The sequence below is a fragment of the Lycium barbarum genome, chromosome 5 (genome assembly GCF_019175385.1).
Source record: "Lycium barbarum isolate Lr01 chromosome 5, ASM1917538v2, whole genome shotgun sequence".
NCBI lineage: Eukaryota > Viridiplantae > Streptophyta > Magnoliopsida > Solanales > Solanaceae > Lycium > Lycium barbarum.
In genome coordinates, this window is record NC_083341.1 from 122,646,792 (window position 1) to 122,662,970 (window position 16,179).

Here is a 16,179-nt window from a genome sequence, read left to right on the forward strand (position 1 = left end):
GGTTTGGAAGAGTGGAAGGTTCTAGAGAGAGAGGAAAAAATCGTGTAGTGAGAAGGTGAAATGAATAAAATGAGACTTGGATCATATTTTATAAAATTCAACTTCAGTCCCGATGTCATTATACGGTTCGTTATACGGTCCGTATAAATTTATACGGTCCGTACAACTGGCCGTAAAATGGACCCAGAGGTCACCCCTTTCTGTAACCATTTGACGATCCATTTGACGGGCCGTATAATCATTATACGGTCCGTATAATTCACCGTAAAATCGACCTTCTTTCAACCTCATTCTGTGACACTTTGACGATTCATTTTACGGACCGTCAAACCGTTATTGTCACGACCCAACCCCGTAGGCCGTGACTAGTGCCCGAGTTGGACACTCATAGTGTCTGTTAACTATCGTCATTTACAATTAGCGTGTCATGATCTCATTTGTATATAAAAAAAATAGGGAGTATTTTAAATCTGTCAAAGTTTTGTGTGTCTTAGGCACCTGTCTCCTGAGGAGTTGCACTTTTAAATAACCACATAGATATATATATATTACTACGCAAGCCGACAAGGCTGCCACGATATACAAAATACCAAACATACATATATATGCAAGCCGACAAGGCTGCCATTACGAATGGGTACGCCCCAAACATAAGCCATAAACATAAAACGCATCAACAACTACAAACAGACCCACACCGATGTCCACAGACCTCTAAGAGTAATGACCGTATCATATGGCGGGATAGGGCCCCGCCGTACCCAAACAAACACATATGAATACAACATAAGGGAGTTATACCACAAGCTAGGCTCCGGAACAAGGGAGCAGTCCAAAATAGCTGAATAGGTATCCTAAGCTGGCGGATCTCCGAAACGAGCGTCTGTACCTGCGGGCATGAACGCAGCCCCCCGAAGAAAGGGGGTCAGTACGGAATATGTACTGAGCATGTAAAGCTTGAAACATAGTAATAGACTTATATTGAGACAAGGTATATAGGGCTCAGTGCAACAACCAGAATTTCATAAAACTTGCCTTTGAACATATTTCATCTGTGTCATTCTCATGTCAATGTCATTATAGCGTTTTGTAATCAAAGCTGCATAATTATTCTGTATATAACATATATAACGTGTCCCGGCCCTTTAATGAGGGGCTCGGTATTTATAATCGTAGCATCATAAAACATAAACATGTACGTGTCCCGACCCTTTAATGAGGGACTCGGTAATAAGGAATATATATATGCCCTCCTGGCCACCGTCTCCATATCATCATATCATCATATCGTCATATCATCATCATATCATCATATCATCATATCATCATATATATATATAACGTGTCCCGGCCCTTTAATGAGGGACTCGGTGATAATATAGTAAACATGCGCACGAAAACGTATCCTGGCCCGGGACTCAGTGAAGGATATAGCGATAAGCACGAGCAGAATAATAAGCAACCACATATATGCAATTCATCTTTTGAGACTCAATGGATAAGCAACTGACCAACTCTAAAGTGTTAAAATAATATTCATTTTCAGTTCATTTCAAGTCTCATAACAACCTATCACAAGAAACATTTCAGATTTCATGTACATATATCACTTTAATTTGGTGTAACTTTTGAAAGTCAAGTATGTCTCTAATTGTGCAATCCTTTAAGAATAGGAACTTTCATACATTATTCATTAGTCACTCATATTGTAGGCACATGACAATGGCCTTAATGAAATATAGAATCATAAGTCATGCAGGGAACTAGAGAATAGAATTTACCCCAAGGTTCATATCGTTTCATACTTACGTCTAGGACATGCCAAAAGAAAGAAGGAATAGGCTTTACATACCTTTAGCGTTTAGTTGTATTCTAACTTGTACTTGCTGCCCAAAAACACTTATCCTATATCAAGATATAAAGATCTACAATTAGTCTACAAGGGCATTCAATACGTATTGTGACACTCACAATTCCTTTCTAACAATTAAACGACGTTTCGTTCGCATTCAAACCAACTAGCGCTACAAGCTAACATTGCTAATCGTTCTTTCATGTATCAATCCAAACTTGTTTCAACATTACTTAGGGAACTTGGGCAGTCCATACATCATTCAAAACTGCCCCATACACACGGCTAAACAACACACATAACGTTTTCATTCTCGCTTAGCAATTTTCCAGTTTTAACTTGCAACAACAACAACACGTTTAATGACATTACTTTCATGGTTCTTGGAACTGTTTTAGCATCATCTTCATTCTTACAACAGCCCACAATTCATTTCAGTTTTAACTTGAATCATTGCACTTTAATTTCACTAAACGTTTGCAACAAGAATCAACATTCAACACACACAAATTAACTTCTAGTACCAAAACAGTCCACGGTTTTGGACTGCCTATACACTTCAACACAATTCATTTCTTTAACAGCTCAATTCACATATTCAACATGCATACAATACACCACAATGTTCATAACAACAACAATCCAAATGTGACACAAAATAGTCCCTAAATCCCCCCAAAACAGTCCACTCACACGGCTACAACACCACTTCAACAACTTCATGATTTTCATCCATTTATCCATACTACAACACATTCAATTCACTTCCAATCCATGTATAAGAAAATAAAGCATGACTTCATTAGAACCTTCAACACACGGCTCATTTTCATTTCAAGAAAAACAGCCCAATATCCAACATGCAACATCACAACCAAACTTCTACAATCTTTGTTCATTTACCTATGTTGGTACATATTCAATTCATCAACAATACATGCAAAATGAAATCAATCATGACTTCACCTCACTCACGGATCACTCTTTACTTCAACTACAACAACAATCCAACAACAACATGCATGAACTATACATTCAAATCATCATGCAACACAAGAACAAGGATCATTCTTACCTTACAACTTGTTCTTCTACCTTAGCCGAATCTTCAACACCATAGACATGCTACACCTCCTTGTTTCTTTCCAACAACTAGTACACGTTCTTATGCACTTGATAAGGAGTTGAATTGATGGAGAATTTTTTTTTTTTTTATCAAAATCTTTGAGGTCATTCTCGGCCAGCCATGGCCGAGAGCTTCTCTCTCTAGCTCTTGGTTTCTCTCAACTTTGTGAAGGTGAAATGATGTAGTGTAATGAGGTATGAATCAGATTTATTGCTTATATATTCCCTACAAGACTTAGACATGTGTCCACTTAAATTTTTGGGTCAAGATTCTTTGACCACTCCACCATGATGCACGGCCAAACATGGCATATAAAATGGACTAATTTTTGTCTTCCCAATCCCACTTAATAATCCAATTATGGTTAGTTTAATCCAAATTTTCCATTAATACTTCCATGCCAAACTAAATTGTAGGTAAATTGTGACTTGAAACGAAACCGGAAGTTAAAGTCTCTACTTCGTATCTTAAGATAATCTTGCCTTTAACTTGTCGCGTTTATTTTAAAACGTCTCAATGTATGAAAATATGGGATATAACAATCCTCGGAGTGTCTACAGACCGTGTCGAGTAGAGTCTTGTTTATCGATGTGTTGTGCACCACATTTATAAACAGGAAGCTACAGGACATTTAGGATGTCATCTTTCCTTCTCATTCTAGATCGTGCGATAGAGCCTGAACCTAGGAAAGATTGTTCTGACCTCTTTTCCTATATGTAGGTGCAGAATTGCGAGAGATGAAGAGGCTAGCTGCAGATAGTGGGGGTGCTAAGAAGGCCCCTAGGGTAAATTCGGGACCCCAGCCTTTAGGACCGAGTAGGAGGAGCCTCAGTTATTCTATCGAGACTGACCCCTCGGAGGACCCAGCGACAATTCCTCCAGAGTTTTTGATATCCAGGGAGGCGGTCCCTGAACCCATACCAGTTGTTCCTATGGCAGGGCACCACGTCAGACCGACTACCTCGGTAAGTGTTACAGATTATTCTAGCCCCCTGTCCTGGTCATCGGTAAACCAGGAGTTGCCCGGTTATCTACATTCGCCGGATTTAGATGAAGAAGATGATGAAGGTCAGACGAGTAAACGGCGGGCAGACGATGACGAGGAGCACACTTCACCTTCTAGATCACCGGATCAGACTAGAGACTGATCGACTACAGGTATATGAGACCTTATTGAAATTTCCTATGTATGTGCATTTGTTATAGATTGTTACCTAATCGCGGCAAGCGGAAATCAAAGGAGTCAACAACCAAGTATTTACGATTAATAGTGACCAAGGCGTTCCCACCCGTGGGAATTTTGGAATCTAGAATGGAAAATAGTTGCACGTACAGGTGAAAGTTGGATAGCAAGGGTACGTAATGAGAATTTATATATACGGAATGGCAAATTGGCCATCATTATGGTGAGTTATGGTAAGTATAGTAAGGAAACAGGTTGAATGGATACATTGCAGATAAGCCCAGTTAGAAAGTGTGCACAGAAGAAGCTAAAGGAACCAGTAACTGTAAACATAATATATATTAGACATACTACGAATGCCGCAGGTGTGGGAATACAGAATTTAAGTGGTATAACTGCTTTCTCTCTGCCCGTAATTTAAATGCTGCCCACCCTTATATTTTTTTTCTTTTTCTAAATACGGTCCGTAAAGTGATTCACGGCCCGTATTTAGAGATATATTTGTGGGCACCACACTGTATTGTCTCATGAAAGATTACGATCAGATTTACAGATGGTCGTAAATTTTCATGTTACAATACAGTGCTACTGTTTTGCTACATTGTTAAATACGCCCTGTTTTACAAGCCGAATTGTGAAATGCGGTCCGTAAACTGCAGGCATATTTTGCAATGTTGCGAAACAGTCTCTCTTACTACTTAACTTACCCGCTATTCAGCAATATTTTCTGCAATATATTCCTGCATCAAAACAACCATTACCCTATATGTAATAAAAAAACAAGCAAAAAGAAAATAAACATTAAACTTGGGTTTCCTCCCAAGAAGCGCTTGAGTTAACGTCGCGACACGACGGTGGTACCTATTTACTCCTTATCAGCGAACACTGGTTCAGCGTTCGTTCCGAGGTGCTTCAACCGGTATCGGTCAACAATTCTATCCTCATCAACCATCCCATGATAGTGCTTCACCCTCTGCCCATTCACCTTAAATGTCCGAGTTGCATCTCCAGACTTCAGCTCAATCGCCCCATGGGGTGAAACACCTACCACCTCAAACGGGCCAGACCACCTTGACTTTAGTTTTCCCAGTAGCAACTTCAACAGAGAGTTAAACAGCAAGACAGGATCACCCTTGTAGAATTCTTGCTTCAGGATTTTCTTGTCATGATATTGCTTTATCCTCTCTTTATAAAGTGCTCCACTCTCACATGCATGGTACCGAAACTCATCCATCTCATTGAGTTGAAACAACCTGAGCTTGGTCTCTTCTTCCCAATCCATATTCAACTTCTTCAAAGCCCACATAGCCTTGTGTTCAAGTTCAACCGGCAAGTGACAAGCTTTTTTCGAACACGAGCTTGAAGGGTGAAGTCCCAATCGGAGTCTTGAAGGCAGTTCGGTATGCCCATAGAGCATTATCGAGCTTGCGAGCCCAATTAGTCCTATGTGCATTCACCATTTTAGCTAGAATACTCTTGATCTCCCGATTGGATACTTCAACTTGCCCACTTGTATGAGGATAATAAGGTGTTGCCACCCTATGTTTTACGCCATTTTTCTCCATCAATCCCGCGAATGCTCTATTGCAAAAGTGGGAACCACCATCACTGATAATAGCCCCCGGGGTACCAAAACGAGTAAATATGTTCTTCTTGAGGAACCCCATGACACTCTTGGCCTCATTGTTAGGTAATGCCACCACTTCTACCCATTTCGACACATAGTCCACAACAACCAAGATATATTTCATGCCACCAGAACTCACAAAGGGTCCCATAAAGTCAATCCCTCAGACATTGAACACTTCTACCTCCATCACAAAATTCATAGGCATCTCTTGCCTTCTGCCTATAATTTCTTGCCTTCTGCCTATAATTTCTTGCCTCTGACATTGATCACAAGACCGCACCAATAGATTTGCATCATGAAAGATAGTCGGCCAGTAATAACTGTATTCAAGTACCTTAGCCGAAGTCTGGTTACCACTATGATGACCCCCAACAGGAGAGTCATGACACACCTTTAGAATCGCCATCACTTCACTTTCGGGAACACAATGCTGAATGATGTTGTCAGCGCATGTTCGGAACAAATAAGGCTTGTCCCAATAGTATTGCCGAGAATCCCGCAAGAACTTTTTCTTCTGGTAAGCTTTGATCTCTTCTGGGACTATGCCTGTTATCAAATAATTGGCAATGTCAACATACCACGGTGCTACCTCCATTAACATAGCCAACACACCCTCTCATCTGGAAACGCATCATCTATATCTAGCTCATCAGAAGGTCTCCCAGCTTCTTCAAGCCTAGAGAGATGGTCAGCAACCTGATTCTCAGTTCTCTTGCGGTCTTTCATCTCAAAATCAAACTCTTGCAGCAGTAGCACCCATCGGATCAGTCGCGGCTTTGCTTTCTTCTTCGCCATAACGTATCTTAGTGCTGCATGATCAGTGTATACCACGCCTTTGGACCCCAACAAATAGGCCCGAAACTTCTCAAACGCAAATACTATTGGAAACAGCTCTTGCTCCGTTACTATGTAATTCATCTGGGTAGCATTCAGTGTTCTGCTTGTATAATAGATCGGGTGCATAATTTTATTGTGCCTCTGGCCAAGTACAACACCTATTGTGAAACCACTAGCATCACACATCAGTTCAAAGGGCAAGGACCAATCAGGAGCAACAATAATAGGAGTAGTAGTGAGACGTTTTTTTAACTCATCAAACACCTTCCGACACTTATCATCAAACACAAACTTAGCCTCTTTTTCAAGAAGCTTGCACATCGGGTTAGCAATCTTGAAGAAATCTTTGATGAAGCGCCTGTAGAACCCAGCATGTCCCAAGAAACTTCGGACACCTCTGACTGAGATAGGTGGAGGAAGTTTTACAATCACATCTATCTTCGCTTGATCGACCTCAATTCCCTTTTCAGAGGTTTTATGACCGAGGACGATCCCTTCCTTCACCATAAAGTGGCACTTCTCCCAGTTTAGCACGAGATTTGTCTCTTCACATCTTTTCAACACTTGACCTAGATGGCCAAGACAGTCCTCAAACGAGTCACCCACAACCGAGAAGTGATCCATGAACACTTCTAAGTAGTCCTTTACCATGTCAGAAAAGATCGACATCATGCACCTCTGAAAAGTGGCTGGAACATTACACAACCCAAAGGGCATCCGGCTGAACGAAAACGTCCCATAAGGACAAGTAAACATCGTCTTTTATTGATCCTCCAATGCAATGTTGATGTGATTGTAGCCCGAATAACCATCAAGGAAGCAATAATAAGAACGCCCTGCTAGCCGATCAAGCATTTTATCAATAAAAGGCATAGGGAAGTTATCCTAGCATGTGGCAGTGTTGAACTTGCGATAGTCCAGGCAAACTCTTCATCCAGTTACGATTCTCGTCGGAATCAGCTCATTCTTCACATTGGGCACAACTGTGATGCCGCCCTTCTTAGAAATACATTGGACTTGGCTCACCCATTTACTGTCAGCAATCGGGTAAACCACTCCAGCATCTAACCATTTGATGATCTCTTTCTTAACTAACTTTTGCATATTCTCGTTCAATCTCCTTTGATGCTCTACACTTGGTTTGCTATCCTCCTCCAACTGGATTTTATGTTCACATATCCCAGATGGAATTCCCTGAATGTCTGCTATGTTCCAACCAATAACACGCCTATATTCACGCAATACCTCCAAAAGCTGTAGAATCTGCTCCTCAGTCAGTAGGGCTGAAATAATCACTGGTAATGTATTATTCAGACCAAGGAACTCATACTTCAGATGTGATAGGAGCTGCTTAAGCTCCAACTTAAGTGGCTCAATGATCAAAAGCTTTGCTGGAGGAGTTGTTCTATTTTCCAGATCAAGATTTAGCTTCTTTGGGTGGTAAGAATATGAACCCAACCCAACAAGTGAATTAACTATCTCCACATAACCTTTCATGTCTTCAGCATCAAAGTTTACAAGAATACCGGCTAGAGCTTTACCCAAGCTTTCTTCTTCCATTTTGAACTCCACCCCTTCATTAACAATATCAAATGAATAAATTACTGAAATGCTTTCGTAAGAACTTGGTAACTTCATCCCTTTATTGGCCTAAAAAGTAACCTCTTCATCGTTGACACGGAACTTGATTTTATTTTTCTCCGAATCCATCAGAGCTCTCCCTGTAGCAAGGAAGGGTCTCCCCAGAATAATAGGAATGTCCCGATCAACAACACAGTCAAGAATCACAAAATCAGCAGGCAACATAAATTCACCAACCCGCACAAACACATCATCAACCACACCAACAGGCCTTTTTATAGACCTATCGGCCATCTGTAACCTCATAGTAGTTGGCCTTAGCATCCCCAAACATGATTGTTTATATATAGCAAGTGGCATCAGATTAATACTCGCCCCATTATCACACAAAGCTCAAGCAAAATCATGGTGCCCAATAGAACAAGGAATGGTGAATGCCCCAGGATCTCCCCTTTTCTGAACAGTAGTAGTTGAGATGATGGAACTCACAGTGTGAGTCAAACTCACGGGTTTATGTTGAATCATTTTCTTCTTGTTCAGCAGGTCCTTCAAATATTTAGCAAAACTAGGCATCTCCTTGGCAGCTTCCAATAAGGGAAAATTCAGAGATAATTGCTTCAACTGATCATAAAAATTCTTGAACGTAGCATCTTCCTTCTTCTTTACCAACCTCTGAGGAAAGGGAGGTTTAGACTTGAAAAGCTGAGTCAAAGGGCAGAGAGCCCCTTTCACAGTCTGCTTGCTCATGTCATCAGCCTCCTTCACAATCTTTGGAATCTCAGCAACCTTCTTGTCAGTAGGATTCTCATCAACAATAATTGGTGCTTCAGACTGCACCTCTTCCTCTTCATCTATAGGATCAAGATCAACAACCTTCTTATCAGCCCCTAGGAGTGTTTACCACTCCTAGTAGTGATGGCAAACACACGGTCTACATCGCTTCCCCCATTCTTCGGATTTGGAATAGTGTCACTCGAAAGTCCTCCCTTTTTTAGGAGGGTGATGCTCTCTAGAAATATCCCTCATTTGTGACTCAAGCTTCTGAATAGTCGCCGTATGGAAACCCACTGTCTCTGTCAACCTAGATAAAGTCCTCTCAGACATAGACTAATTTTCCAAAATCTTCTCAAGCATTGCTTCAACCTTCGAACTACCTTGCTCTGTTGACTGCCCTTTCGGTGGTATATAAGGATTGGAACTCTTGTTCCCAAAATTGTTACTGTTGTTGTAGCTCCCTTGGTTCGCACCACCATAATTATTGTTGTAGTTCCCTAAGTTGTTATAAGCACCTTGACCTTGCTGAGGTCTCCATTGATTCTGATTCTGGTAACCACCTTGGTAGTTCTGTCTTTGACAAACCCCTTGAGAGTTATTCACATAGTTAGCATCTTCAATCTGCATAGGAGGTCCATCATGAAATGGATCCTCTTGAGTCTGGTACATTCCTTTTGGCATACCTGCATCATCCTCACAAACATTCACCTTATTAATCCGGGTCTCATCAAACTTCTTTGTTAGCAAAGAAATATTTGTTGCAAGCTCAGCCAATATTTGTTGGGTATCTAGATTCTCCTTTATCATATTCTGGATCATAGCACTACCGTAAGGCACAACATCATCATTATTTGAGTGCCAAGCCTGATTGTGAGTAGTCAGCCTGTCAAGCATGTTGGTCACTCGTCGGTAAGATTTATTTACAAAACAACCATCAGCTGCATTCTTAGCAACTGATTGCGTCACTGGATCCAGCCCTCGGTAGAACTTCTCCATTAATATGTTCTCTGGAAAACCATGATTCGGAATCTTTTATAAATACTCTTTGACTCACTCCCAAGCTTCATATAACTGTTCCCCCGGTCGCTGCTTAAATTCATAGATCTTGTCACGAATCTCAGCCTTCTTGCTAGGAGGGTACCATTTCTTGAGAAAGACTGCTACCATCTCTGCCCATGTAGTAATAGAATTCCGAGGCAGCTTCTCGAACCATGCTCTTGCATCTCTAGCTAAGGAATATTTGAATAACCTCAGCCGAATAGCATCTTGTGGAACGTTGTTTTGGATTTTATTAGCACACACATCCATAAAATTCTGCAAATGACATTGAGGGTCATTCTCGGCAGAGTTCCGGAAGTAGCCCTCAAGCTTCAACAACTGGTATAGAGAGGAGTCAGTTTGTACGTTTGTAGCTCCACATCGAGGATGAACAATAGCAGATGCATAGTCCTCCTCCGGAATAAGATCAGCGAAGACATTTTCTTAATCTGATTCATTCGCCTGATTATTCAATCGATTCCCCTGGTTACCAACACGTTGGTTTTGTTGATTCTGATTCATGTTCACCTGGTTTACAAGAAATAGCAAACAAGGTGTGATGGAATAAGCAAAAGACTTCAATCAAATCAAATACTATTTAGTAATTTCAAAACCGTATTCCCCGGCAACGGCGCCAAAATTTGATACGCTCAAATTATATATATTAATGGTATAACGCGGACGATATCAATTATAGTAACCCAACTAGGTTGGGGTCGAATCCCACAGGAAATACGGTGTGAAAATGTTACTAAACTTGTAGAATGCTTAATTTAGGTCTAATGTCTTAATCCGATGATTGTTGTAAAAGTTGGGGTTTTATGACTAAATGCTAACTAATTGCTTCAGGTTGTAATTTATGGTAAAAGAAACCAAGGTTGTTTCCCCTTTAGATAAGGTGTATGATCATGGGTATTGATCTTGATATACTTCTAATGGATCATTATATGAATGCACTTAACCTCTATATGAATCTCTACTATTTCCCAATAATTAAAGATTATCTCTTTCTATGATTTTCCCAAATATATGAAAGTAACTATGAAGAACGATTAATTATGCCAAGTAAATTCTTCTTATTCCTAAGTGAATTTATTAAATAAAGTTTAAAGCTTTGAGTCCTTGTTATTTATTCTTACCAACCCTAATTATTTTCCCAAATAAATCAAGGTTGATGACCTTAATCAATGTTTGCAACCATTAATTATGAATGAAGAATAAATAAACCCTAAGAATGCATTATGTGTATATCAATCACAAAACACCCATAATTGGGTTCACAACCCTAATAAGGGAATTTAGCTACTCATGACAAAGGACAAGAAATAAGAAATTGAAGAATTCGTAATTGCTTACTTTCGAAGAAAAGAGAAATTGATAATACTTGAATTGATGTTTGAGTCTTCAAAAACTAGAGAGTATTTGATGTTCTAAGTCAAGAGACAAAAATATATTAACTCATAACAAATAAAACCCTATAATGGCTATTTATAGGGTCTGAAAACGTCAAAGTTACAGATTTATACTTTGGTCCCCGTCGATGCGAAATACGGTCCGTAAATCACAATACGGACCGTAAACCGGTTTACGCCCAAGGTTTCCTTCAAGACATGAGCACTTGCAGCCTCCTGAAATAAGGACCGTATTTTGATTTACGGTCCGTCTTCTGCATAATCGTATTTCACTTTGCAAAACTTCAACTTTCTGCCAACTCTCTCAATGATTAAATACGCTCCGTAAAAGTTGTTCGTATTTCACTATCTTCTCAGCATGCCTTTCTGTTATGCTTATCTTTAAATACGGCCGTGGAATACGGCCCGTCTTTGAGATTACGGTCCGTATATTGAGTTTACGGCCACTTCTGCACTTTTGACTATTTTCATCCAAAATTGTTCCATTACCTAAAAAACACTAAAAACACATTAAATTGCCACTGACTTGCTTAAAAACAAATAAAACTTCTCGTAAAAAGGCCTTAGATGTGCCATAATTTCCTAGCACATCACTTACCGAGTTACCGGCATAAACGAACTACCCAAATATCACAAGACTAATACAGAGTTTAATGTATATAATAAAGCATAAAGGTAATTTCTGGTTGTTCTATTCTTTTAAACAAATTATAAACTTTATCAGCTAAAATAAAAGGCTTGCAACTTTCAAAACAAAGACTGTAGTGACAACACTATCACAATTTAAATAGCTTCATGACATCTTAAGTGTTTTCTTTTACCGTTACCTCTCTTTTTAAAGGCCCCCAAATTCCACAATTTCAATTAAATGTTAAAAAAAGGATAACAATTTCAGTCTTTCGTAGCATAAACAGAGTATTCATAGGGTTCTAGGAGAATAAGAAATTAGTCACTCTCTTCTTCCTCTTCCAATGAACAATCATAAGTAAAATTTGAATACTATATCTACTCATATTTTCTTTGGTATACTATAAGTAAAACTTGAATACCTAAATCTAACATAAACCCAACACATATACTACCAAAGCCCACAACTATAAACACAAAGATTTAACAAATTAAACTCTAAAGATACAAAATAATCATAAAAATGGAGACAATTAATAGTGCTTATGAATCCTACTCATATTCCAATTTAATTACCTAACTCCACCTTCTTCTCACATTCATGTGTGGTGTCTGATTATATCTTGTAATATTCACGTGTTGTGTACGAGTTCATTCTTCTATATACACGTTGGCCTATTCTTTGATGGTGACTGGTAAGAAATTTATGGCTAGTAAAGATTGAAAGATCACAACTAACTAGATTAAAAACAAAAACCCACCTAAGCCCATTACAACAAACACAGAAACATAACAAATTGAAATCTAGAAATACAAAATAAAGAGCAAAGATGGGGATTTTATGGCTAGTAAATATCAAAGTTACAGAAAAGACATAATCCCACTGGTACCTATATTAAGAACATAAACACAAAGATTTAATATATTTAACTCTAAAGATACATAAAAGTCATTAAGATTGGAACTTTATAGCTAGTATCAAACAAACAAACAATAGGAGAAAAATCGAAAAACGAGACTAGAGTAATGTACAAACATGAACAAATTCAAAATTTCACTCGATGCCAACCTTTAAACAACACATTCAACAATTTTTATTATGAAACCAGAGAAAGATAACAAAACAATATGACATTATCAAGTATTGTAAAAGAGAATCACCTAAAAAATCAACCCACACATATAGCCTTAAAATCAACAGTGGGTAAAAGAGAAATAGACTTATAATACTATTATACCTTTGAGTTTTGAGAAACCAAGAAAATCCACGATACCACGACAAAGAACGAAGCAAGCTGTGCAGAAGAGAAAGTGATTAAAAAACCCTAGCTTCTCTTTTACGCTTTATATATATATATATATAATATTCTATAGAATATATACCCTAGCTTTTTTTTTTTATGTGTCTAAATTATGTAGTGCAATAGAATCAAAACTCATTGCCTGAGTCTACATCATTTAGATCTTGAGAGTCTTGAAATGCACTGTCTTGGAAATTAATATCATCTCCTTCGAAATCTGAACTATGGACTGGTGACATCCCTTAACTTGGAGATAATTCTGGACTAGGATTTTTAACTATATGTTTATCTTGTTCCTTTGTCTGGAAAAAAATTTCTAGTGTCTCTTTTGCTATAGTTTCTATTGTTTCATCCTTCTTCTTTTTTACAAGTGTTCTTTTCTGTTACACCTCGGAAAAATCCTCCATTGTTGTCCAAGTGAATGGACCCGCGAGGAGTACGAGTATCCGATGTTTTCATGAGTAAGAAATAACATTTGACAACCCTAAGTAAGATTCCGAAGGCAATTGGAATAAGAGATAGGTTATGCTCCATAATGAATAATTATAAGTTTTGGAAATGTGAAAAGTTGCAGGTTTGCATTCTGGCCAGTTGGTCGTAAAGTGAAAGACGGACCGTAAAGTGGTATACGGTTCGTAAACTGCCATGTTGTATTTTGGCTTCCAAAACTTCAACTTTCTGCCAAATGATCAAATGGTTAAATACGACCTGAAATACGGACCGTAAAGTGGTTTACGGACGGTAAACCGTGATCGTAAATCACCATGTTTCAGCCTGAGTTTCTGATTCTGTTATGATTAAATATGACCACAAAGGACGGTCTGTAAATTAGAATACGGACCGTAAACCAAGTTTACGACCACTGTGTTGTTCACTTAAGATCAAATTTTGGGTTATTAAATAAGGGACCAAGTTTATTATTTCATTTCCACATTTCATCCCCTCTCTCTAAAACATCTCTCTACATTTATTCCACAAGATTTCAAGGATTATGAGTCATCAACAACACAAATCAAGTGAATCAAGTGTAAGGAAACCCATTAAGATTATTCAAGTCAAGAAAATCTTATTGAAGGAAAACTAGGGTTTTTGCTCAAGTGAAGTATTTCGACCAAGGCTCATTCCTACAACATCTAAGGTAAGATTTATCGTATTTATATGTTGTTTAAGGTATTTGAGAGTTAAAATGCTTGGACATTAGATGAGTATAGAAAAATGGGTCATGAATGATGAATAGTGACATTTTGAGAAATAGTTTGCATTGATTTATGAGTCTTGATGTATTGTGATGTAAATGTGTTATAAATGATGTTGAGAACATGAGATGAGCAATGTACGTGAATGGACATAGTTGTGTGTTATAGCCATGGATATGAGTAGTTGAAAGTAAGTCTAGAAATGTGGATAATGTGGATGAATAATGATTATTGTTATGGTATTGTGAATGCATTAGTGACGTTTGGGAGTTGAGATACGCTATGGAGGAATGTCGTATACATAAAGGAGATGTTGTCCGATTTTCTCTAGCTTTAGCCATGTGTGCTAGTCGTCGATTCTAACGATAGTATGACTTTAATGAAGGTATAAACGCAACTATTGAAAGAGAACGTGCAAGTGGTAAATAGTCGAACAAAAAGGTATGTAAGGCTAACCCTTCTTTCATAAGGCATGGTTCTTTGGCCAATCATCTAAATCTTCTACGAGCTTATGATGTTCTCTGAATGCTTCTATCTTCAAAGTTACTAAGCTTATGATTCTCGATATGCTACGATTGTACTAAATTCCTCGTATGACGAGTAGGCCCATTAAGGCAAATGTGACGAATGACGATAATATTGATAATGATATCGATGACGATAATGATGACGATGATGATAATGACGTTAATAGAAATGATGCTTATGAGCTAGTATATGTATGTACCTATGTATGACTATTATGGTACCCCGAGCTTATGAGGCCGGGTATGATATGTAAATAAGTATGTATACGATTACGAAATGCGCGCACACCTCTGCAGATGGTACGGACAACCCTGATGCCTTGGTAGGGCCAAGTAGATGTAACCCTGAAGCCTTGGTAGGTCCAGGCATGAGTAACCTTGAGCCTTGGTTGGCCATGTATGTATGAAACACCGATCCTCCATGGTCGGGTATGCTATGTAAATGCTATGTATATGATATGATTATGCATATGATATGAATACGAATATGATATGACTATGTAAATGAATGTGAATAAGGGGCATGTATACGAATACAAGCACAAATATGGTACGGGTACTATTATGAATGCGGATAATGATGTATGTACACAAACGCGTATTAGAAATGGAAAGTTCCTAAGAAAGGCAAGTAAGTGCATATGACGATGATATTGCCATCTCCCATTCTATGTTATTTCTTATGTTGCTATTTATTCTTCCATATTGATATTGATCATGCTTTACATACTCAGTACATTCTTCGTACTGACGTCCTTTTGTTTATGGACGTTGCGTCATGCTCGCAGGTGCACAGAGAGACAGGCTTGATCCATAGCTGCTTTCTCAGAGATTACATAGCAGAGCTCCATTTCATTCGGAGCCATAGCTTTTGGGTACTTATTCTTTTGTGTACATAATTATGGGCATAGCGGGGTCCTGTCCCGCTCATGTGATATGTTACACTCTTCTTAGAGGCCCGTAGTCACGTGTATATGGTTAGATATGTCTGGCCTTGTCGGCCTATGTTTTGTATATCATTTTGATAGCCTTGTCGGCTCATGTACGTTGATGTGGCATAGATGCCAATTATGATATAAAGGCAATGTCGTCCAA

The 16,179-nt window shown here is 38.7% G+C and overlaps 1 non-coding gene across 1 annotated transcript; it reads left to right on the forward strand.

Moving 5' to 3' along the window:
- Positions 1 to 9,995: 9,995 nt before the first annotated feature.
- On the forward strand, positions 9,996 to 10,101 carry LOC132643039 (small nucleolar RNA R71). Its single transcript, XR_009583495.1, has one exon. It is a non-coding gene; the product is annotated as a small nucleolar RNA R71 (small nucleolar RNA).
- The last annotated feature ends 6,078 nt before the right edge of the window (positions 10,102 to 16,179 follow it).